Below are 25,747 nucleotides of genomic sequence, written 5' to 3'. Positions count from 1 at the left end.
TGTGCTTTTCTAATAATGAATATCTGGATGAAAAATACAGAAAACTGAATTAAAGTCCAGGGTATTTTATGTACACAATACATGTACCTAGTTCTTATTTTTTGTGTTTTTTTTTTTTACAAATTCAAACAATCATAATTTTTTAAATGTTATTTCCAAGACCGTTGAATTTGTAGGCAAGTCTTTGCATTACAAAATGAGGAGCTAATGATACCACTATATGTTTTGGCCAAGTCTAAATTAAATCTCAATCTCGGTGCCCAATGTCAATGCAAATATGGCTGGAACAAATGATCAAGGGAGAGAGTGGTAGGAAATGAGTTCTGAGATAGAATCAGAGGCCACATCTTTGGCACATTACAGGCTAGATGACATAATTTGGACTTTTAAGTGTGATACAGAGCCACTAAAGGCTTTTCTTTATGAGCATGTCATTTTGACATGACCTGATGTCTTAAAGGGCTATTTGGGCTGCTAGAGCAAAACACTGTAAACTTAGTAGCTTATAAATAACACATTTATTTCTCGTGGTTCTGAGGCTGGAAAGTCCAAGATCAAGGCACCTGCAGATTGGATGTTTGGTGAGGGCCCATTTCCTACTTCAAGGGTGGCACCATCTCGTTTTATCCTCACATGGGGGAAAAGGGCAAGGCAGCTATCTAGTGCTCTTTTATAAGGGCACTAATCTCATTCATGAGGGCTCCAGCTTATAATCTAATCACTTCCCAAAAGGTCTGGCCTCTTAATATCATCACTTTGGGAGTTAGGTTTTAACACACGAATTCGGAGGAGACACAAACACTCAGACCACAGCACCTGATGTACATTTTTAAGTTAGAAAGTCTGCCACAGCCATTTTATAACTATCGATGGTGTTTCCTATTTTTTATAGCAAAGAGTATTTTATTTTTTATAGTACTTAGTGTTTTAGTTTCAAATTATGAAAATAATTCATGCTTTTCTCACTGAATAATCTTTAGAAAATACAGAAACCTATAAAAAAGAAAATAATTGCACCTATACATTTAACATAGGGTTTGGTAAATTATAACCAACAGGTTAACCACCTTTTTTTATAAATCAAATTTTACTGGAACATAGCCACAGCCCTTTGTTTATTGCTACCGATGGCTGCTTTCCACACCACAGTAGCAGAGTTATGTAGTTGTAACAGAGAATACATGGCCCACAAAGCCTAAAATATTTACCATCTGGTCCTTTACAGAAAAAGTTTGCTGGGCCATGTGCTAACCCTCTGAAATAATCCATCAATTTATTAGTACACTTTTCAAAGGTATGTTCTGGGCATATTTTTAAAGAGTCAAGATCATACTACAAATACAGTTATATATTTTGCTGATTTCACTTACCTCCACCACCAGCATTTTTGCATATAATTAACATTCATTGTGAAAAATAGCCAGAGGACAACATTTTTAACCATTGTATAATATTCCATATTATAAAACCACTATTGTCTATTTAAATAATTCACTATTTATTAATCTTTTTTGACATTCAGAATTTCCAAATTTTCATTTTAAATAATACTGTAGTGAATATCTTTATACACAATTATTTTTATTTTTATGATTTCCTCAGGGTATATTCCTTAAAGTGAAATAGCAGAATCAAAAGATATTAACACTTTCAAGGCTTCTGATAAACATACTGAGATTTTATTGTTTTTTTTTGTTTTGTTTTGTTTTTAAGACAGGGTCTTGGTCTCTCACCAGGCTGGAGAACAGTGGTGCATTCATAGCCCACTATTAACATCCCACTTCTGGGCTCAAGCGATCCTTCCTCAGCCTCCTGAATAGTTGGAACTACAGGCGTGCCCCACTACACCTGGCTAATTTTTTAATTTTTTTTTTTTTTTTGTAGAGATGGGGTCTCACTTTGTTGCTCAGGTTCATACTGTGGTTTTAAAGCACTGTTTTCCAAAGACTCTAAGCCTCTGCAAGATTATCTGGGTAAATTACAACAGTGGAGATTGCTTTGGGCTGTCTTGAGGAAATTACTATTTTTTTCATATTTTAAATGCAAATGAGGATAATTATTAAAAAATTAACATTTATTTTGGATAGAGCATTGTTCTAAGTGATTTACATATATTAACTCATTTAATCCTTACAACAATCCTTTGGGATAGGTCCTGTTAGCCTATTTTAGCAGTGAAGTGAGGATTAAAACTTGGTATGACTTCAGAGTTCTTACATTTAACCCCTGTGCTTGACTACTTGAGTATTTCTGTATGTTGTTCCTTTTTCTTTTCATATTCACTCTGTGGTTCTACCACTGTCAAAGATTATGTCCTGTGTTAAGTTTCTCAAAAATATGCTTGATTCTAAAGGTTCTGTGACTTCAAAAACATTGGAAACTCTTTTATTTCAAAGACTGCATCCTATTGGCAGAGAGTAGTTTAATTTACATTAGATATTTCTTCTACTATTTTCTCAACCTTTCTCAGAGTGTTTGTTTTCCTCATGTTCTCACCTCTCAATACTTTGTGTTGTCAACATTTATCTCCAAAGTTTAAAGTTTACATATAATGCTGTTATTGAAAAAAAATAGTCTGGTACTATTCCTAATTGTTATTACTGCCATGCAGAGACAGCTTCCAGAAGCTCAAGTAAAACACTGTCTCCTATTTTTAAAAAAGATAAATGCAGACCCAACTTTGGTTTAATGTTATAATTACTTCTTTTGGATTTCTAGCTATTTTTAATACAAATTTACACCATTTGTGTCTGTGTGAAACCTCAAAGATAATGTTCCCAAGAGATTCTCCAATTATTTTTCCAATGGGGAACATCTACCTCTTAATTGTTTTAATTAACAAACCTATGAAAATTAATTAAAATTGGTATCATTTTTCCAAAATTACATACCACTGGCTACTGAACATAAAATCTTAATCAAAATATTTAAAAAGCTGAAATACAACTTGTTTTAATTGTCTAATATGCTTCAAAGAGGAAAATAATAAAAGCAATAAAGTGAGTAAAAAGAAGATGACTTTTTCAAACATCTACAGAACCATTAGAGTGAATGTTTCAAAAAAAATGATGATGATGATGATTATAATGCCAGTTTATTTTTCATTCTACTGAGAGATGGGGTTTGTTTTCAGTACAAATGTCCACCCTGATAAGGGAAAAGCAATTCAGTTATGGCAACTCCCTGCCAACTTTGCATGGAAATTAAATGTAGCCACAGTCTAAGGAAGGAGCCTCAAACTAGAGTTCAAGCAGAGAAAGGTAGAAGAAAGAGAAGCAGATGGTTTGGCTGACAGCAGGAGAGGAATAGATTTCCTACTAAGTGCAGGAGCTTTTACGTGGACTACCTTATTTTTTCCAGAAAACAACCAGGTAGAAATTTGTTAATATTAACCTCATTGTATAGATGATGAAATCAAATTTAAAGGGATTAACTAAACTGCCTAAAGACATGTAAAACCTCTTCTCAATCATTCTCTGTCCTTTGGATGCACATGCTATGTAACCCCATCTGGATTATGTCTCCCCATCACCACCTAATCCAAATTCCATTCCTGTTACTTTGAGTAGGGAGGTAGTTGTTTGAGCTGGCTTTTGAAGTAGGAGTAGGTAACAACCGCAGCAACAACAATAACTAATTGAAAATTAAAGTTCGTTGTATGCCAGGCTAAGTGTTTCAGATATGTTATCTAATTTTCCTCCTGACAACTAAAGGAGGAAGCTATTATTAATATTATTCTCTTCTATACATGAGAAAACTAACTCATCCAGAGTTTAATCTTGGAGATACACAGTTAATAAGTGGAAGAGTTGTTATTCAAACCTAGGTTTAATTACTAGTAATTTTAATTACTACTTGGAAAATACACACACACACCATGAATACCATCACAGAGGTATGACCTTAAGCATGTAGAAGTATCTTCTTAAAGTAAAAGAAAAACTAGAATACAGGGTGAGAGAGGGGAGATATTGTAAGAAATATTGAGCCTAACAAGTCATAATAGGGCCAGATATTTAAATTTGTAAAGACTCCCATTTATTTCATTTTATATATTGAGTTTCAACATTGTGCTCTTTCCTCTCTAGCATTTCATCTACTGTAAACATTATCAAACTGGGCTTTTTCAGCTCATGAAAAATTATCAGAAAGATATGAAAGCTGGAACAATTATTATATGGTTGAAAAAGGTCTAACTAAGTGTGAATTATTGCTCATTTGAAATATTCATATCAATACCTTGTTGGGAGACGGCCAGCAAATTTCAGTTACCAAAAAGTCCAGACTATATCATCTAGTGTACAAAATAAGCAGTTGATGTTTTTTAAAAATGTGTGAAAAATAACTGAATAGTCTTATGTAAAGACTATGCCTTTAAAAAATTTGTTGATTTGCAAAGAATAAACTACAACTGTTTTGAAAAGAAAACAGCATTTTCTTAAGGACTAAATGCTTGTCTATGTAAATTAGATGGCTCCTCAAACATATTTTCAGTAATAAGTTTTATAAAAATCACTACTACTGCTATTTTCCCTACCATTGTTTTTATGCCAAAAATACAAATACATCTTTCCACATTCTTCCCACTTGATTTGATATATCAAAGCTGATCTAAGCACTTTCTTATGTAATGGATGTGTTATATATTTTATTTATAATACATCTCTCTTTTTGCATGCAAAGACATACAAAATAGAGGAACTGACAATATTGGACTTTGGTCCAGTTGGTTTGGAAAGTTTTTATGCCTTCACACTTATTCTTCAAGCATCCTGAACACATATTTTTGGATTTTTCTCTGGATGTGTTGTAAAATAATGGTATCAACTATATTTTGCTAACAGTCTATTTACCCAGTGACTTAGTATACAATTCCCATTATTATGATGATTTGACTTAAAATTTTTCAACTTTATGATAGTGAAAAAGCATACACATTCAGTAAAAACCGTATTTTGAATTTGGAATTTTCATCTTTTCCTGGGCTGGAAATATGCAGTATGAGATTCTGGGCAGCAGCAGTGAGCCCCAGCTCCCAGTCAGCCATGGGATCACCAGAGTAAACAACCAATACTCTACAGCTACTGTGTTGCCAAATGATTTTGCCCAACTGTAGGCTAATGTAAGTGTTCTCAGCACATTTAGGCTAGGCTAAGCTATAATATTCTGTAGGCTCGGTGTATTAGAAGCATTTTTGACTTACAATATTTTTAACTTATGATGGGTTTATCAAGATACATCCTCATCAGAAGTCAAGGAGCATCTGTACATCTCTCCGTTGGCAAATGCATCATGTACGATGCAGTAATAGACTTTGATCAATGATATAAATGCATTTTCATAATCAGATTTATAATTGTATTTTGGAGTCCTTAAAACACCTCTAGGGAACGCTAATTTCCTCAGAGCACTATGAAATCATAGCTGTAAAACACATGACAAGTGAGAGGCAGAAAGAGATCTGCATTTTAGAATGACGTCTCCTGTCATGAAATGGAGGCTGGATTAAAGAAAGGGAAATATTAAAACCAAAGAGATTTTCAAGAAGATTTATTATGGGAGATGATGGAGGATAAATTTTGGAATAAGAATAAGAAGAGAAAGATGCAATATTTGAGGAATAAATAGATTTTTTAATTTTTAAAAGAAATTTCTTAAAAAATTAGATAATAGTTATTAGGATTGATGAATAAGAAGAGATCAGATCATTAATGGCTTCTTGCTTTGGAAACCAAAGTATTAACAGTAAAGCTGTTAAAGGTAGACAAGCATGCCACAGACAGAGGAGAATGTTTGGATTGGTCTACAATAAAGTGGATGAAGAGTTTGATTTTACACCTAGCGAACTGAGGTACTAAAATGTCCAGTGAACAGTTAAGTTCTCTAGTTTTAAGAGAAGATTAAGTCTGGCTATGAAATTGATAACCAAATTGATAAAGCCACGGAAGTGGGGCCAGGGAGAAAGTGGAGGCTGAAAAGAGAAGAAGGCTCAGAGTAAACGAGCTCTGGGGACATGACTTGTTACGGAGCACGTAGAAAAAGAGCCACCAAAAAATCAAGAAAGCTATGTCAAGCAGAAGCGAGCTAACATTATGGCAGTATGCAAAAGAGAAACTTGAAAATAAGAAGAGGTAGCCAGTGCCAGGTCGTAGAGAAATGCATTTTTCTCATTCCAGTTTTTTCGTCTTGCTAATCTCTATGCATCTCTACCTACTGCCATCACTTATCCAAAATAATAATAATAAGCTTTAGTAAATAATCTTACTCCTACTTCACAAGAAATTGGATGCTATCAGACATGACCTATTTCTTACTCATCATCTACCTTCACAAACCATTCTCTTGTATGAATACTTCCCTCTTTCCTTTCTTTTTCCACTCCTAAGGCAACTCTGAGTCCTATCACTTTTTCTACTCCTGCCTTTGTTCTCATGATAGCTCCTTCTCCTCCCTCTTTAACAAATACAGTCTCCTAAAGGCTTCTTCCTTTACTTCTTAAAACAGGTATACTTCTCCCCTCCTTATGATAGCTTCTCTGTAGGTGACTAGCCTTTGAAGGTCTAAGTAGAAATCCACAGAAAAGATTTTTAGAAACCGGGACACTGGAAACCTGAAAGATTGAGGAGGGTATCTAAGTCAGTAGGACATACATGAAGAAAAAGAAATCGGAATATACAAAGAATCATTTTTAACTGCAGTACCCCAGATTGGTTGTGTGATGAAGAAATGGATAGAAAACTCTTTTCCTTCTTCTCCCCACCAATATTATCGTAAATAGACTCCTCAGAATCATTCACTGAGGATTAAAGTGATCTGTACCTTTGGGGTCAGTTTTGAGTAATGTAAAGCAGAGGAGTTGTAGAGCCAGAGGGAACTGAGCTCCAATCCCAGCTCTACCATTTACTGCCTATGTATCCTTGAGCAACTCAGTTAACCCCTCTAAATCCAAGTTTCCTATTTGTAAAATGGCAATGATAATACCTACCTCATCTTGAAAACCAAATGAAATAATTTATATAAAGTACCTATTACAGTACTTGAACTACCAAATGTTCCATCAATGGCTGTTATCACTGCTGAACTAGATTATGGATAAAAAGCCATATTTTGGACTGGCCTAAAAATGCAGCTATGTTTCTATGGGATATTTCCACCTTCCAAGTGATTGGCTTTGAGACAGTCTTCATTATGCAAACATTTAAATACTTATATTAAAATTTTAACTTGCTTTTTAAAAGAACCACTTGATCTTTCCAACTGCCAATCCTTTGTATTTAGCTATTGGGCTACTACCTTAATCTCACAACTAATATAAACTTATCCCTGAAATGAGAGTTTCTCAGGGGCAAGGACTATATCTTTATTGAATAATTATGTTTTGAGCATCTATATGCCAATAGGTGGACATAAAAAGACACAAGATACATACGCAACAGTTCCTTTCCTCAAGAGGCTTAACTTCTACCTGGGGAAAGTAATATGCAAGGATAATCCAAGATAATGTATGTCAAATAAAGATATCTGTCAAGAACTATGGAGTATAGTGGAAGAAGAGATTAGATTCATTTTATCTCAGTTGATAAGGAAATCTTGTAATCGGGGTTACATTCGAACTGAGCCAAATGTGCATCAAAGTCAATAATAAATGAAAAAGATATGAAGAAATAGATCTACATGAACTACTGTAGGCAAAGCTTCATAAGTCAACTGTGGTTTATTTGGACTTTGAATAGATAGGATGAGGATAAAAGATGGAATGTCCTGGTGTGCATCTAAGCCATATGTGTGTCATAGTAAGAAATACTATTCATAAAAAGTAAGCTAGCTGATGGGAAAGAAGGGAAGTAGGTTGAAGAGGTGCTACTGTGTAACTATATTTTGCAGAGCCCTGGGAATTGAGCAGAAAATTTTAGACTTTATGCAAAAAGCTAAAATAAAATACATAAATAAAAACAAAAAATTATTATAGATTCTGGAACGAAAGTATATACAACATGATGAAAGCAGAGTTAGAGGAAGGTTACCTCAGAAATGATGTTGTGGGTAAAGATGACAGACAAGAGCATCTTGAATCAATTTCATTAATATGGGTGTGACAAGTGTCTTTAGAGATCAACCATAGATATGAATGTGATATTTCATAAATGTCATCTAGGATATTTGAATAACAATATCACTAACAAATGTAACAGTGGTGACATGAATCATTTTTTTAAGCGAACAAAACTTATTTGGTATATGTCAAGATCACGTGACACTATATAGTGCTTTATGCATATGTATGTATATAGTATGTATGCTATGTTTCATTCAGTAGCTATTTCCTACTATATATCTTGTTTCCCCAAATGAACTGTCCACTTCTGCTGGGCAGAATCTCAACTCATATTTCTTAAGCATTCTATAGAGCCTACCATGATGAAGGACATAAAGTTCATATTTAATAAAAACATACTATTTGATTAAATAACTGAGGCCAGAAATATCAGAAAACTAGCCCATCCTAGATGGAACTGGTAGTGAATAAGAACAGAGTACACTTTCTTTTATTGTTATGTACCTTTTTCCTAATAATATTGGAGGAGTGGAGAAAGTTCAATAGTGCCAAGTCATTCTAGACAATAAAACTATAGTTCAGTTTATCTTTCGATATTCAATAGAACAAATTTTATGGATCTGAAACATTAAGGGAAATAGTGAGAAATCACGTGTCACTATTTGTGGATGTGGGTTTTTTTTTTTTCCATTTTAAAAATATGATCTTGAAATGGGGGGAGTGTGGAGGATAAAAGAGTAAGTCGATCCAATCTTTCATAGCAGCTTATTTACTTCACCAGAAAAAAAAAAAATGACTTTAATTGCACAAGGAGAAAACAAAATGTTTGAATACCCTTCCTTGACAAGATTCAGAGCTTTCATTGGAGAATAAAATACACATTTACAGTAATTTAGATGTGGGGGTAGAATGTAAAGCTCTTGTTCATCAACATATCATAATGGATCAATGTGACACTTTCCTAACAGCATTTGCCTGAGCACTGTTCGAAAGAGCAAGGGAGTCTTTGCAGTGCTCAGGCAGAAAAGAAGTTAAAACATTTAAGGATGTTTTCTTTTCAATAAGAACACCTAGTCAAAATAACTTGACTACTCCATGTTCAGAATCTAGGTTGTTACTCTAGTGTGCAGGAATGGTGAAGGAAGGCAGGAAAATCTCAAGGTCATGAGGAATAGTCTTTAGAGTATTCTTACAGAGCTTATCTATGCTCACATGCCTAATTTTTTTTCCAAGTGCAAAGAATGGCCACTTGCTTGAGACAGGCCCAGTGCCATCCTTTATTCAAGTTCCTTTATATTCCTCTTTTTAAAGAAGCTGTCAAGTTCTTTTTTTGCAGCTGACAGGAAAGGCCAAATCTGTGGTACAGGAAAGGAGGCGCAAAAAAGAAACTTTTTTGTGTTGATGTTTTACTAAGTGAGCTAAGGAGAATTTTAGAATCATGTAATTTACTCTGGAGGCATTTACTGTACATAGCTATAGTGATGGTAATTTCTTTCATTGTTGAAGTGAAAAGATAACCATCAATCAGTTGTCAATTGGTCAATTGCAGAAGTGATGAAAAGAAACTGGTAGGAACAATCCTTCTGTGGCTACCTAGACCATTTGGAGGCTTAAGAAAAGTCTGGGAACTGGATTGCATTTTTAAAAGGGATTGGACCAGATTTTCGAAAAGGTTAGTAGGCATAACTTCCTCGTAAAGAATGGCTTTGCAGTTATGCATAATCAGGAAATGCATTGAAGAAATGAAAAATTTAGAAGACATGAGGTTAAAAAGTGGCAACTATTTATTACACTAGCTAGACGTCAGGTACATAAGCCCCCACATCCTTGAATTTCAATGTGCTCTTAATGGAGGAATAAATACAGTTTACTAATAATCTAACACATGTATTTTAAAACAAATTAATGAAAATTACTTTGAACTCATGCCTTAGTTCCAATCTTGGGCACTTTGAAATAAATAACTTTCCAAGCATTTATCATAAGGAGTAGAAAATCCAAGTTAATTTTAAATATTGTTTTTAAGCAAATATCTACATATAATTTAATTTTTTTAATCTTATGGAAGCTCACAGAAAGGTTAAGATAAGAAAAAGTTTAAAAATCATTAACTTGCATAAAAGGCAAATGGCACTTTGGGACTTAGTGCTGTAAGAAAGATTTCATTTTAATTTATCCTATTTTTCTAAGAATGGCAATGTTATTGATTTATTCTGAGAGAGTTCCCCACACACGCAGTGATTTTTTTTTTTACTGTGGTAGGTAATAAAAAGGATTACAGGCCCCCAGAAGGATGAGATATCATCAGTTTGTAATCCAGCCCATGGTTTCCTAGAGACCGTATTGTCTATTCTGTTCCGCTATGTGAAAAATGTTGAATATCAACAATGGGTTTCAGTGCTGTATTGTTGAGTTTTGTATGAACTAATCTAGCTTCACTAAAAAAAAAAAAAAGAAAGAAAGAAAGACAGAAAAGAAAGAAAGAAAAGAAAAAAAGAAAAGAAAAAAAGAACCACAGCTTTGGACAAAAGTCTATAGCCAGAGCATTTGAAACTCCCCTTGCACAAGAGCTGACTGTAGCTGGGGGGAAGACATTTTACTCATTTGCTCTTCCCTTTCATACATCAGCTGGTCCCTCTTCTCAGGTGTAGATCACCCATTATAATTTCACCCAATTTTGATACTCTGATGAGGAAAGTCCCAGGACTTATCAGCTGGGGTAGGCCTCACAAGACAGCTCTGTTCAGTATTTGGAAGGTAAGCTATTTGCACAACTTCTCTGCTGTAGTGTGCCGGCCTAGCTCTAAAACTTTGCAGCATATCACTCATTTTTAACTTTCACTTTTTTTCTCTTTTCTTCTTTTGGAGAAAGAAAGCCTGACAGGTTTCTTCGGGAAAGTGGCCACCCATGGAATGAATGAAATGTTCTCTTTCTATTCCAGTAAGTAATTGACTTGTAACTAAAAATTGAACTGGCTGCTATGTCAACTGCAATGTGAGCTGCTGCTGGCACAGGTGTTGCTTACTCTTTAGCCTGGAAAGAAAAGGGGCTTAAACTGTGATTAAATTTCAAGTCAATTGACCTCAACATGATAGTACATAATTCTCACTTGCCTACCAAATGGCCTGAGTTCTCATTTTGACTCTGATTCTGGCACCTGTGTTTTTAATGTTTGGTGTAGCTAAAGCTAGGGTTGCTCTTTTGGTTAGAAATAAAGTGGGTGGAGAACAGTTCTAAGTAAATAACAAATGGTAGTCAGCCGACTCAGTCTTTGATGCAGTACTCAATGTGTTCTATATTTTTTAATGCATTAACTCTAGGTTCATGTAAATTATTATTCAAATTTTTATTTTAAAAAGTATAGAGCCATGGAAAATAATTTTATTAACTGCTAGGGATACACAGTGAATCCAAATTAGTGAATTACAAATAAGCAAAGGATGTGAGAATTTTGATGTAAAGTGCTTTCAAATGCTTAATTTTGATTATGCAACTAATATCCTAGGCTAAGTATGCCTTACACGTTAATGATTTTTGAGCCCTAGGAATAAATAGCAGCACTGTTTTTCCTAGTTTCTGAAAATAGAACAAAAGTCTATTTAACTTCAGCAAGATGACCCTATGTGAGTTTTGGAGACAAACCTACATCTACTCCCAAAAGCAAAATAAAAAGCAATGACATTTAAAATTACCATTTAACTTGAAGCTATTCTCCATTCATTTTATGTAAAATGGTTGCATGCTAAGAATTGATCTGTAAGATGAGAGCAGCCATAGATTGTTGTTTTTTTCTTTCTAACTTCCTTTTTAACCTGGGAATTAGAAGAACTTGCTGATGATGCTTGCTTAACCCTGCTTTTAGTGCCAGGCTGTGACTAGCTCTCTGTGAAACCATTTCTGACCCTCTGCTTGCAGTGGTGAGCCTGAATTTTTCCCCTTCCTTGCCCATCACTGTCAGTCAATTATAGGATTGAACTGAACCAGAAAATCTGGTACAGTCTGGTAATTAGTACAAAGGGTTTCCAGTCTAGTGTAAAGACAGAGATGCAAGAGCCCCAGCAGTCACAGAAATCGTTTTGATTGGCCATGGACATTGCCTTTTAGTGCTGCTTGGTGACTTCCTAAAGATATTGCCTCCTACCCTACAGGTCTTCTCCTTCAAATACATTACAGGCCTTTTTTTAAAGTCGTGTGTGTGTGTGTGTGTGTGTGTGTGTGTGTGTGTGTGTGTGTGTTTCTTTTTTTAGATCCAACTTCTCCCATTTTTACTGTGTCATTTTTGCCTATCAAACAGACACATTTTGACTTGCCCAACAAAGAACCAAGTTATCAACACTCACAGAAACTGACATTTTTTAATTCAGGCTTCATTATGTCTTTGAATTATGACAATGACGTACAAAGACATTTTAAGGGTTTTTTCATTTTTTTTTAATCCAGCATTGGGATGTTTATCTTTCTTTAGTATTCATATTTCCCTTTCTACTTTTATTCTCAGTAGTATATAATTAGCATTATCAAAACCATCAGCTATTATCCTTTCTGACTTTTGACCTTTATTTTTTTAAAAATATATCTCAAGCTAGAATTCTCTAAAATAAGGAAAAAAGTCCATAAGAAATTTTAATAAAATATTTTAGAGTTTCAAAGCAATGAAACATTTTAAAATTGTGAATCCCTTTTAAACATCAACATTACATGACTAAGCAAGTAATTGGTCCTATAATAAAACAATAGCAACAAAATAAATTTTAGTTTCAAAATTATTTTGTAAATCAAACTTACATTTGATGGTAAGTGCAATTATACAGTATATATTTCATCATACATTTTTAACCACTACTTTGGAGTTCTTGGTTTATTATTAAAGCTATTTTTGGGAAATTCTATATGTATGTGTGTGTGTGTGTGTATTTTACAGAAGCAAACATCCTCTTTGATTCTAGATTACAATGACTCCTGAGTCATATATCAGACACAATAAAAGGGTTTGGTAACTTGTCTATGTAACAGATGCCTGCCCCCAAAAGATAGACACATCTATCTTATTTTCTTAAATTTGCTTTAAGGACAAATTTAATGTCTGAGACCCTGTACAAGATCACAAAAGCAGCAGTGCTCAAACTAAGAGAAGCAAAAGAAGGCAAAAGGTTTTTCATTTCCAAGAATACTATCTTTAGAACAATCTGCATCATGATTTTAGTAGTGATGCACATGTGTTGTAAATCTTCTAGAGGACCCTTTATTTACCCACATCTTAATGTAGCTTTAAATATCTGCTTTATTCTATGTACAATCTTAACAAAAGTAGTTACGTTACCATGTCTGGTACTGATTTTTACATGTCTGACTTTGCTATTAAATTTCAAGAAGGTTAATACTGCTTTTGTAACCCTGTCATAAGTAATGCATTTTCCCAGTAAACATGTCATAATTTTAAAGGCTGTTCAAGAAGCAGCATTTCTGTTGAAATGGTTTTGCATTTATTTCTCTATTGTATATTAACCATAATATAGTGTAATGCATTGAAAAGAATGCGCATATTTATGTAATTAACACTTTTTGGTTTTAGTAAAACCTTTCCCATTTAAAAACTAAGAGGGTCTTAGAAAACTATATAAATGGGCAACTCTTTAGGAATAATATTTACATTCAATTTTAACTTGCCATCAAGTTTATGTGTTGAAATGTATCCATAAAGTGACTGAGGGAAGAGTACACTCTGATAATATTTTTCTTATTTTATTTTTTAGTCTAAAATATGTATTGAAATTCAAAAGGTGCTTGCCACATGTCATATGGCAGTGCTCTATATTCTTTAATAGCTAAATGCTGTGTGGGTCTATATAAAATTACTGGGGTTCACAGGCTTTAATATGGACGAAAACATTTTTTTTTCTGTTTCAGTCTTACTCCTAAAAGTAGGAGTAAGACTTGGAAAAAAACCCTACAGATTATGAAGCCCTGTGGTTTTCAAACTGTGTCCCCCTGAGTTCTTAGGAGACATTCAGGATTGTGGGGGAAGGGAGGTCAAGTGGCCTTCTGCCCCCTTGAGACCAGGGTACCTCTGTTGTTATCTGCTGTGTATATTGGAGTTCCATGTAAGATTTACTTATGAAAACCCCTTGCTGGAGAGGAAAGGTGAAAAATTACCAACTGAGGCCATCTTATAGAAAAGGAAAGCAGGGTTTACGCAAAGTTGCACACTGAGTCAGTGACAATGTCACTTTTGTAACTCATTTTCTTGTCTCTTAGTACCAGACTCACTCTGCTAAACTACAATAGACTTTCCCTACACTTGGTCTTTATGTGTAGGTATCCTACACTATATTGCTAAAAGCATGCACTAAGAGATTCGTAGCACTATGTACAAAATCAGAGTACTTACTAAGGATATAGTATCTACATGGTAAATGCAACCCACATATTGTAGACCAAAATCAACTCTTTATTTGGTAATACCATTATTCTGAATGCACTATTGTGGTCATTAGGTAAACATTGATTCCTCTTATTTCATAGTAAGTAATATTTTGGAGGTTTTTTTAAATAAAAATTTTAATTGTGGTTAAAAAATAAAATGTACCAGCTTACCTATTTAAGAGTACAGTTCAATAGTGCTAAGGGTATTTTTCACAGTGGGAAAAAATCAATTAGTACTAAAATCCAAAAGAAAGTAGATGAAAGGAAATAAAGCTGAATTGAGATGCTAATTTTCCCAAAATATGTTTTATAGACTACTATTCTCACAAGCTATGCCAGGTAAAATGGTCAAATAATTTATGTCCTTCTCTAGGAAATTCACAATGAAAATTAGGACTTGAAAAACTCCAAGAAATCATAAAGATCTCTTTGAACTTTGTATAATATAGAATATCCCAAACAATTTTTCCATAGGTTCTCCCTACCATTTTTTGCAAAATATCTATTTTTATTCTTCAAAGCTAATATTTTGTTGAACACACTTCAGGAAATTCTCCTGTAATCAAACCTTTGCAAATAATAATAATAAAAAAAAAAAGACCTGTAAAGGAATGTTTATGTTATTTATATTAACTGGCTCTGTGGTTACCAGTACTTTCCTTTATCTTGTGGATAGTAAATCTCATTAATTCAATCACTCCACAAATATTTAGGCTTGGTGCTAAGTGCTGGGAATACAGTAACGAGTAAATCAGTCAGAACCCCTGACCTTACAGAATTTACAGTCCTGGAAAGAAGTCACAGCAAGTGCACTAGTGTGAAAGAAGGAAGGGAGGGAGGGAGGGAAAGAACAAATGAAGGTATGGAGAGAAGGAAGGAAAGATGAAGAAAGATGAAAGGAAGGGAGGGAGGGAGGAAAATAAAGGAAAAAAAGAAGGAAGAAATACAGGGAACACAAGCGATACTAGTTGTTTCTAATACTCATAACTTATCTGGCTATGTTTGTTTTGTTTTTCCTAATTCTAAAATGAAAGAAGTTCAAGACATTACAGCAGAAAAAGAAAAAAAAATAAAATAAAATAAAATGAAAGAAGAGAGGAAGGGGGAAAAAAGCAGATAACCAATCGAGAAGTTTAGAATCTGGTCTTTGAATAGAGATAGTCCATAATATTTCCTTGAGATCTACTTGTGCATCAGCAGTTAGGTCTATGATAGTTCTCTAGCAATCCAAAGATGGGCTTCTATAGTTTAGAAGGGAGGGGATAGGAAGGAAAGGAGAGGAAAAAGGGAGGAGGAAGGGAGGAAAAGAGGAAGGAAAAAAGAAAACACACCTTTTCCTTGTCTCTCCTCTTCTTGTGACTCCTTAGCTATTGATGTTACCTTCCATATAAGAATATTCCTTTCAAGTATCAGTAGAAGACCTTGTTTGGTCCAGAGTCTGCAGGTGATCATTGTTTCTCTCATCATTCAAAGAGTACCTCTCAATCAGATTCAACTCTTGGTGGTAACTATGGGTCCTACCTCTGTCAGGACATATTTTCTCTGACTACCTGTCCAGCCTTCTCTCTCAGGCTCTGACCTTCATGCTGGGAAATCTGTGTCTTCATGTGAGCAGAACATGTCTCCTAAGCAATGGAAAAGACAGGCTCATGAGCATAGCATGATTATACAACATCCTTCCCATCCTTAGAACACCTCCATGAAAATATAAACATGGCCCTGCCCAAAGAAACTCTTGAAAGGTTGAAGAAGAGCCTTTTCTTCCTGTTGGACAGTTCTCTAATGTCCTGCTTTCTTATATGGAAGGGAGTAACTTAGGTGCTAACCCTGTATATACCACTTGAAAATAAATATTGTAGGTGACTGATCACAGAGATTAAGGGAGCAGGAAAGACTGCAAAATTTAAAAGAAAAAGAAAAACAGGCTTATAAGAGAAAAACAAGGAAGACCTTATACCAATTATGGTTTCTTAGCTGCATTTGCTGTCCTGGATGTGTCACAGGCAAAGCTCTGTGAATCAGGCCTGAGCTGAATCCTCTGGGATACTGAAACTTTGTTTTGCTCTTTCCCTCTTGCTCCTCCCAGCATTTCCTTCAACAGGAACAATGTGAGATAAGATCATTGTCAGAATACTGGGTAGAAAAGGGCTTAGAAGAGAATTTGGGACTTTCAAGTTAACATTAAGAGCTATGTTAGTCAGTTTCCTTCTTTTAGTTAGCTGGGAATCAATTTTCTAATTTGTTCTTCTCTCTGTCATTTGCCTATTGATATATGCTAGGCCATACAGTACTTGTCTCTTTTTAATCCTTTTAATTAACTTTTTAAAATCAATTATGATTATTTGTATGGATTCCTATTCTCTCTTCTCATCAAATTTGTTTGGCTTATTTTTTATTTACACACCACTACCCACTGCTGTGAATTAACAATAACAAAAAATCTGCACTCTTCCCTTCCACCTCTTGAACTGGAGAAACAGTTAGCTAATAAGAGGCTAAATGAGCCTTAGAGTATAGAGAAGCTGGAATCCTTAAATTATTTAAATTGAAAAATGGCTGGTTTTACAATCAGAAAAACTCAAGTGGACTGTAAGCCCCTACTTGATTGTTCCCCCTTATCTGGATGATCTTGTAATGACAGCTGGAGTTATCTGCCATCAGCATCACTGTCCACAAAAGCTTCTACTCTCTCTGCTCAACTCTTCAGCAGCCCTGGGGAGCTGGAGCTGTTTCAGGGGAGAGGGCCCTGGAGGATTGGAAACTTTATTAAAATGCAAAGCTGTCTCTAGTGACATAAAAGCTCAGTCGAAAGTAATGGATCTAAAACCACAGAGCCAGAAATTATCTGCAGAATGGAAAAACTGAGAGTTCATATACTGTAGGCTAGGGTCAGTGTAAAATAAAAAGCAATGTAAAATAAATAGCAGTGTAAAATAAGGAGCAATAGATGGAGAAAAAAGAAAATATAGTGTTTCACCATCAGCAGTGCAACAAATGCCATATGTGTCAGACTTGCCTTTACAGAATTCTGTCTCAGGAAACAGCCCAGTGAAGTGTATTATGGGAAGTCAAGATAGTTGTCTGCTTTGAAAGGTTAAGGAAGTATCCCAAAACAGTCCTGATTTTCTCTTAGTAAGCATTCTTAGGCCATCACTCATGAATTTTCTGAAACTCATTACTAATAGTATTGGTAGTAATAGATAGTAAATAGGACTCCATCACACGTTGACTTGAAGTCTGAATGTGGCCTTTCACGTCACTTGCCATATGAAAATGAAGAATCTAATCCACAAACTATATGTTTATATGTTTCAAGTGTTTTTGCTTAATTTGATCCATTATACTATAAAATAAGAAGATAAGATCTTAACCCATTTAACTCAAAGGACTCCACATATATTACTAATAAGTCGAAATGTTGAAATAAAACTTGACACATAGTATAAGCATAGAACAGTAATTTGTTTTAAATAAGGAAAATTAGTAGCAGAATTAAATACAGCATTCAGGTGATTTCAATTTGAGCATAGTAAGTTCTTTATAAATCCCTCTTTATTTTGCATTCAAAATTTCTTACTAGGAAAAAATTACTCTAAGCACAAAAAGTCATAAATAATATTCAGAATAGTTCAGTGTTCTTAAAAAGCAAGGTAGCATGTCCCCTTCTGCACATTACTGCTTTGAAAACATTCTCAGGGAAATTTATTAATATCATCATCACCACCCTGACAATTACCTACCAATAGCCCTTTATTAAATGCTTACCATATTTCTCCCTACCCCCTACTCTCTCCTACGAGCCTCATCTACAAGCCTCATTTTCTTCTTCGGGAACTTTGAAAAAAATCAGTGTTGGGCTAAATTACCTAACCAGTAATTCCTCTTTTCGTGCAACTAACAAATTCAGTTAGCAAATGAAGAACTAAATGAAGTATCCATTTCTTCATCGTTAGCACAAGACATTAAAATTGCTGGTCAGATCACAAGTACCCCATATATCAGGAGCACCCTTCTTCCCCACATATATATAATACTTCTGATCTTATTTTTTCTAACAATTTTATATTTACCCTCAACAAATTCATAACCTATTTTTAGTGATGAGCAAAGATTCATAGAATTACTTAAGACTTTTTTTTTCCATTTTCAGTTCAGAGATAACTTACGGTGTGACTTTGTAAACAAGCTTCCTTCTCCAATATAAGAAAACAAGATTCTCTCTGTCCCCAAAAATGAGACTGAGCACCAGAACATAGAGAGGGCCCTTTGTCCAGCTCTCCCTTCCACCCCCCATTAGTATGCACTGCTGCGAACTTGAGGCCCAGTAAGAAACTTCTTTGACTTGGGAGGTTGGTTTTTTGCAAAACCTCAAGCTTTGTTCCCACAGGGACATTCATGTCAAATAGCAGTCCCCATAGTAATTATAACTCCACCATGTTCTCCCATTCAAGACAGTGTATTGGGTTGTGAGTGAAAGCAATGGATAACCTTGAATTTGCTGTAATTAATTCTTGAATATGTTGTCTGAAAACTCTAGAACTTATTATTTCACATTTCTTGCAACATATCTCAATCATAACTGATCATGGCACACCAATTTCATGAAATGGGGGTTGAAAAATATCCATTTAGTGAAATTGGCAACCACTTGGCAGAGCTACTACACAGTAAGAGATCCTTAGATGTTTACATTAAAAACTACTTTTGAAATTTTTAGTGTTCAAAATGCAATGATTTTCTGAGAGCTTTTAAAAAGCTCAATACTTAGACTATGCCCCAAACAAGTTAAATTAGAATTTCCAGGGATGGGATCCAGGTAAGAGTATTTTTTTAAAGCTCCACGGGTGATTTCAAAGTGCAGCCAAGGTTGAGAACCACTAATCTAAGGAAGGGAACAGAGTGGGAGAAGGGGAAATCAGTATAGGAAGATATTAGGAAATTGTAGTCATGCAATTATAATTGCAATTTGTCAACCTGGTATTTTGAGAGCTTCCAGTGACCACTAGAGATGGGTCTAAGACATTCAGAGAGCTATCACACCCTGTTTTTGTGTGTCTGCCCTGTGGAGACTTACAATCCTGGGAGCCAAGAGCAAAAAGGAAACTGTGACTTCTCTATAGCTGCAGGATTCTAGCTCTTCAGGGCAAACTTAGTCCCACAGAGCTACTGACTTAGTAAAACTTCTCTCTATCCCTCTCTCTTTACATGCAGGTAGAAGTAAAGAGTCCTAGGCCTACTACAATTTTTCCAAGAATAGGCAGATTCAGACAAGAGTTTAAAAATATTAAGAGTGTCTATTGTGAGTAAGGCACTACCTTAATCTATACCACAATGCTATGAGGCAGGTATCAGATGTGTCCCCATTTTACAGATGATGATATTGAGAAACAGTAACATAAAAAGCTGCCCAAGGTCATACAGCTAATGCGGGGCTAAGTCTGGACTTTTTACTCTAAGACAGATGGAAAACTGACCAAGGGTCACCCTTGCTATTCACGGACAGCTGTCTGTGTCAAAAGAATCTTCCATTCTTTAGATAGAGAATCAAATTAGTATGCTAATTGTGTTCTTTGCTAGTATGTGTAGGCAAGCTTTATACTCACACACATAGAAAAGAACCTTAGCGTTCAGATATCAGGATGGCATTTGTCCTCTTTTGAAACATCACCACTAGTTCTCATGACCAATTTGAAACTATTAGAGTTTCTTTGATTAAAAACAAAAGTTACAATCGCTAAAAGAACCCAGCATATGCATCTAAGCTCAAGCTTACATGGAACCTTTGAAAACATGGTATGACTCCTTCTTATGACATTTCTGAAAATGGAAATCCTCTTGAATTAATGGTGATAGAAAAGAAAAAGGAAAAAAAAAAAAAACATTTGGTATGTTCTCCCTGTAAAGTCCTAGAGTGTGATAGTGTAATTGGGATTTGGCCTCAACCCCAAACAGCTGCAGCCATCTGTTTCATATTTTGTAAACGTTTTCTCAACCAGAAATTGCTAGTTATCTAAGAAAGCAGCCTAAGGTAGAACCAACCCTCAACCAATTTGAAGAAAGCAGTTTATCTTTTATTTATTCATCAAGCATTGCTTTGTGTCTGTTACGTGCTACCCACTATTCTAGCTTTTTCATCTTTACCCCTTTCTCAACTTCCTGACACTCCTTTTTCCTCTTCCTCTTATGCTCCTAACATGCTTATTCCCTGTCCTTCTATCCTCTGGGTCAACACCTACTCTCAGATACTTCATTCCTATGACAGTAACTGTGGTTGATGACAAGTAAAAAAAGTTATGATTTCCAGGGTGACATGTGTCATAACAGGTGCCAAATCCTTTGAGCTGAAAGGGTGAAGCTCTTGTGGTATAATTAGAGGCAAGGGTTTCCTGGAGACAGGTGAAGCCTTCTCCAGTCTTGCCACTCAGGTGGCAGCCTACTGCTCTCCTGAGGTCAGGTCCATGCCTTTTCATATTTTTGTCCCAAGTGTTTGGCACAGTAACTAGCACAGTTGGAACTCAATAGTGAAGGAAGCTTTGGCCAGAGGAAAGCAAGTTGCAATAATAAAGATGCTCTGACACAGATGAATGGGAAAATTTTGGATTCATTCTAAGCCAAACTAGTGTAAGGAAATCAACTAAAAGCATTAAGAGAAGGCAACCTTGTCTCATCATTTGAATTCTCCTAGGAGCCAGCATCAGATTTAAGAGACTTCTGGGGGTTCCAGTTAGTCTTAGATGTTACATCTGGTTTTACTTAGCAGCTCTGGTCCATTTCAATTTGTTGCATTTGAGTTTCACTAAAATTGAGATAAAAACTGTTTATTGACCACCTACTATATAAGAGGAATGCAGCTAGGAATGGTAGATATTACTGCATAATCTTGGGTTCCTGCCCTTGTGAAGCTAATATTCTAGTTAAAGGAACTGATGTGAAACCATTAATTACATAAATCAGTATTTAACTGAATCATATTAAGTGCAACAAAGGAAAAGTGCAAGGTACAAAAAAAGCATATATTAATAACAGAGTGACATGATCTAATAAAGAAGATCAGGCAAAGCTTCTCAGAAAAAAAAAAAAATATATATATATATAGTATTTGAGCTGATACCTGAAAGATGAGTGGGAGTTATCTAGGCAGAAAATTTATAAAAGAAGTGGACGTTTCTAATAAACACCTTTAACATTCAATATACTGGAGCTAATCCTCAAATCAGTCTTCTTGCTAAGAGTTGTCTTGGTTCCTTTCCTGATGTTCTTCATGTAAGAAACATTTTGAGATCTTTGTGACAAGCTGCCTATTCAAGGCTCTAAATTCAGTTAAACGAAAACATTGGCATAGAGAAAGAAATTATTTCCATAGATGTCAACATCTTGGTGAGACACATACAAATATATTATGATCTCACCCAATACTGTTTCTCTGTGCTCTCACCTAGGTCATTAGCATGAATGCCCATTTAACAAACCCCATCAGCACATACACTCTAGACCAGCAGCTTTCAAATTCTGACATGACCACTAGACTTTCTATTATATTTGGCTCTGTCCAGAAACCTGGAGTGAAAGAAAAGGAATTAGGAAAAAGAAAATGAGTCAAGGAACCAAAGACACCAGAGAGAGGCTGGTCTATGTAAGGGATACTCTAACCACCCCCATACCACCCTTTTTTATAGTGAGCCAGTTCCTTGCAAGTTCATGAAATGACATTCCCAAGCTCAGCATGCCATTTTATGCATCACCTTCCCTTGGCCCCCTACTTCAGCTAATTAAATTCTTGTCCCTAAAAACTCAGTTCTGGCATTTTATCCTCTTACCCACTATCCCAATCTAATTTAGATATACCTCCTTTGTGTTCTCATTGCTTGCTACACTTTTATATCTTATCATGACTATATTATAATAATTGATTTAATTATATAGCTCATCTTCTTCTTGAGGGAAGAAGTTCCTTAAGGGCAAGGCTCATGTTTTAATCATTTTTGTATCCCTTGTCCCTAGCAGAGTACTTAAAAAAAGAATCCATTGAATGAATTAATATTCATGCGTAATAGTTACTTTTCCTTTCTTAGCCTCCAAAGAGATGTGAAAACTTAGATTTTGTTTATCTAGTAAACAAGGCTGATATTGTATGCAGGAAACTTTTGACTCATCCCAGTCTGAAATTCTTCTTCAATAATGATAAGCCTATTGTGGTTACCTTAACTAGGCTTCTGGTCTATAGTCTTTCTTTGAAAACTGCTTAAGAACTAAACAGACAAGTATACATGATCCCACTGACCAATATGTCTGTCAAGAACAAAATTAGGGCACAGTGGCTCACGCCTGTAATCCTAACTCTCTGAGAGGGGGGAGGGGCGCTGATCGCTCAAGGTCAGGAGTTTGAAACCAGCCTGAGCAAGAGCCAGACACTGTCTCTACTAAAAATAGAAAGAAATTAATTGCCCAACTAAAAATATATAGAAAAAATTAGCCGGGCATGGTGGCACATGCCTGTAGTCCCAGCTACTTAGGAGGCTGAGGCAAGGAGGATTGCTTAAGCCCAGGAGCTTGAGGTTGCTGTGAGCTAGGCTGATGCCACAGCACTCTAGCAGGGGAAACAGAGTGAGATTCTGTCCCAAAAAAAAGAACAAAATTGGTTTTGATGTTCAGCAGTGTATAGGATACAACCATACACTTAAGTCTGATCTTTTAGTGCATTTAGAATAATGTTCATGTTTCATGTTAGAAAGGGTATAATTTCCAAACTATTATAGAAGAAAGGAAGGAATAAACTATGCCTAGTGGAATAATAGTCAACTAGTAAGTATGTATATATTTAATGAGAAAAGGAAAAGATATATTAGTAAAGAAATAATTGAATGCATGGATAAATATTATACAATCCACAGGAATCATCAAGCTATAAGTTAGAATAGGGCCTTAACATTGGAAAAAATGACAAAGCCATCTAACATAAAAAAAAAAAAGCTCCTGGAAGACCACATTTTCCAACCAAACAGGACCCAGATATGATTCTAACAGTCAGTTAGAAACAAAAGAATGTGCTTAAAAAATACTAACCTGGAGAAGGCAAAAGTTTGAGATATGAGGAGAAAGTGTTATAAATTCCAGAAAAATCCCCTTCCCACCCAATCTTTCCCCTCATGCTTCTCCCCCTACACATACACAATTACCATTGTCACATATACACAGGCTTGCTCGTCTTGTCTATTTGCCTTTCCTAATATAACCCTGATTTGAAAAAGAGGAAGTTATAGATGATAGTAGGGTAAGAGAAGGTCATCTCCAACTGAAATTCCTCTCCCTCTCGCCGCCAGGCACAGTGGCTCACGCCTGTAATCCTAGCTTTCTGGGAGGCTGAGGCGGGTGGATTGCTCAAGGTCAGGAGTTCGAAACCAGCCTGAGCAAGAGCGAGACCCTGTCTCTACTATAAATAGAAAGAAATTAATTGGCCAACTAATATATAAAGAAAAAAAATTAGCTGGGCATGGTGGTGCATGCCTGTAGTCCCAGCTACTCGGGAGGCTGAGGCAGCAGGATCACTTGAGCCCAGGAGTTTGAGGTTGCTGTGAGCTAGGCTGACGCCACGGCACTCACTCTAGGCTGGGAGACAAAGTGAGACTCTGTCTCAAAAAAAAAAAAAAGAAATTCCTCTCCCTCCATCTCTGCTTACCCATTTTCAAGAGAGACATGAGTGCTACCACATCTCTGAAAACCTTTTCTGATCTCCCATAGCCCCTACGTAATTTTCCACTGCACTACCCCCATAGCTTGCCCCCTCCCCTCTTTTGCACTTATTTCACTGTCTTCTACAAGCTCCCTACATCTGTCCTTCCTGTAGGACAGGAACTTTGAAAGAAGGGCTGTGTCTCATTTATCTTTTTTATCTTCCACGCTCCCTCTCTTCCTTCTCCATTCCTAACCCAGTCTGGCCTGGCAAAAGTAGGAGCTCAGAAAGTGTTTGTTGGTTGGAAGGAAGGAAAGAAGAAGAAAAAAGAGGAAGTTTATTTCTGAAGAAAAGATCGCTTGTCTTCTTTCCTTAAATTATTTTCTCTTTCTAAAATCAGGGAGCAGCCTTCCCACCCCCCAGGTGTTTGGGCGTGTGCCCTTGAACACCTTACGTTGGCAAAGAGCCCACATTCCATCTCCAACCAGCTGAGTCATTTTCAGTTTCTTTGTGGTTCATTCATGCTTTTCCCGTTTATTGACACATTAACATTTCATGGTGAGTGGGTCCTATTCAGCTGGCAGCCCCTGTCAGCCCCCACACCTCTAAGCTGTCCTCACTTCACTAGTTCCCAATTGCCTGCCTCTCTTGGAGCTCTCTGTCATCATTGGCATCTGGTGGCAGAGAGGCTGTTTGTTTGCTGTTATTACACCTAACTTTTTTTTAATTTCAGAGTATTACAGAGGTACAAATGCTTTAGTTACATAAATTGCCTTTGCACCACCGGACAAGCATGCCTATCCCCCAGACAGTCTGCACTGCATCCGTTAGGTGTGGACTACGCCTAACTTTTGTTAATTGACAACATGAAGCAAACTGTTAGAGGCTCTCTTCTCCTATGTGTTCTTTTTGAAAGTGCCCTGTTCATTTTTAAGAAATAAAGAGAAATATGGATAATGAAAGAACTGAACAGATCTAACAGCTGCTTAATTTGGTATCTTGTCAAACTCTTTCATTTTTTTATTTTTCTCCAATATCTACACATCATTTACTTCCATGCCATCTGCAATAAGTTTCTTGTTTCATCTTGCATGGTAGGTCATCCATTTGTACCTTAACCTCAAAAATAACAATAATCCATGAGCAAATTTAATAATTAAAAATCTAGCCTCTTTAAAGCCTGGCATGTGAGGGTTGCTGTTTACTGGTTTCCAAAAGGAAATCCCACACACAAAAATTATTTGTTACAAGCTTAGCATTGCAGGATTTACCTTTGTGCCTTAGGCCCTTAGTAGGTGCTCAATAAATCCCTGCTGGCAGACTGATTAGTTTTAGTAGCTCTCTATTATTTCCAAAAAGACAGCATTTTCCAGATCTTTCTGATCCACAATGAAACATACGTTTTTCTTAAGGCTGTGGAAATAGAATAATTCATATTGCGAGGTTATTTATTACCAGCCAGACCCTCATCTTGCTCTACGGGGCTCTGATAATCACCTATTTCAGAAGCCATTAGCCTTCTGTGTGTTGTAAAGCACTCTTCACTGTAACGTGTCTATGCCTTTGTATTCTAAGGGGAGGAATGGTGTGTACTGAA

At 35.8% G+C, this 25,747-nt stretch overlaps 2 long non-coding RNA genes across 3 annotated transcripts in view; one reads left to right on the top strand and one right to left on the bottom strand.

Annotated features, from left to right (window-relative positions):
- The window catches only part of LOC105855801 (uncharacterized), a 201,180-nt gene extending 182,448 nt beyond the window's left edge, over positions 1-18,732 (bottom strand). Inside the window, exon 1 of the long non-coding RNA XR_012919631.1 lies at positions 18,647-18,732. This is a non-coding gene — a long non-coding RNA (uncharacterized LOC105855801). The remainder of the gene's footprint in view (positions 1-18,646) is intronic.
- Positions 10,424-25,747, top strand: part of LOC142871376 (uncharacterized) — a 123,875-nt gene continuing 108,551 nt past the window's right edge. The window contains exons 1-2 of one of the 2 annotated variants that reach the window (XR_012919627.1): positions 10,424-10,813; positions 10,929-10,997. This is a non-coding gene — a long non-coding RNA (uncharacterized LOC142871376). Of the gene's footprint in view, positions 10,814-10,924; positions 10,998-25,747 lie in introns of both variants that reach the window. The other variant, XR_012919626.1, reaches the window with a different exon arrangement.

The sequence above is a fragment of the Microcebus murinus genome, chromosome 1 (genome assembly GCF_040939455.1).
Source record: "Microcebus murinus isolate Inina chromosome 1, M.murinus_Inina_mat1.0, whole genome shotgun sequence".
Classification (NCBI taxonomy): domain Eukaryota; kingdom Metazoa; phylum Chordata; class Mammalia; order Primates; family Cheirogaleidae; genus Microcebus; species Microcebus murinus.
The sequence above is the reverse complement of the archived record's forward strand: the minus strand, read 5'-3'. Positions and strand labels throughout refer to the sequence as shown.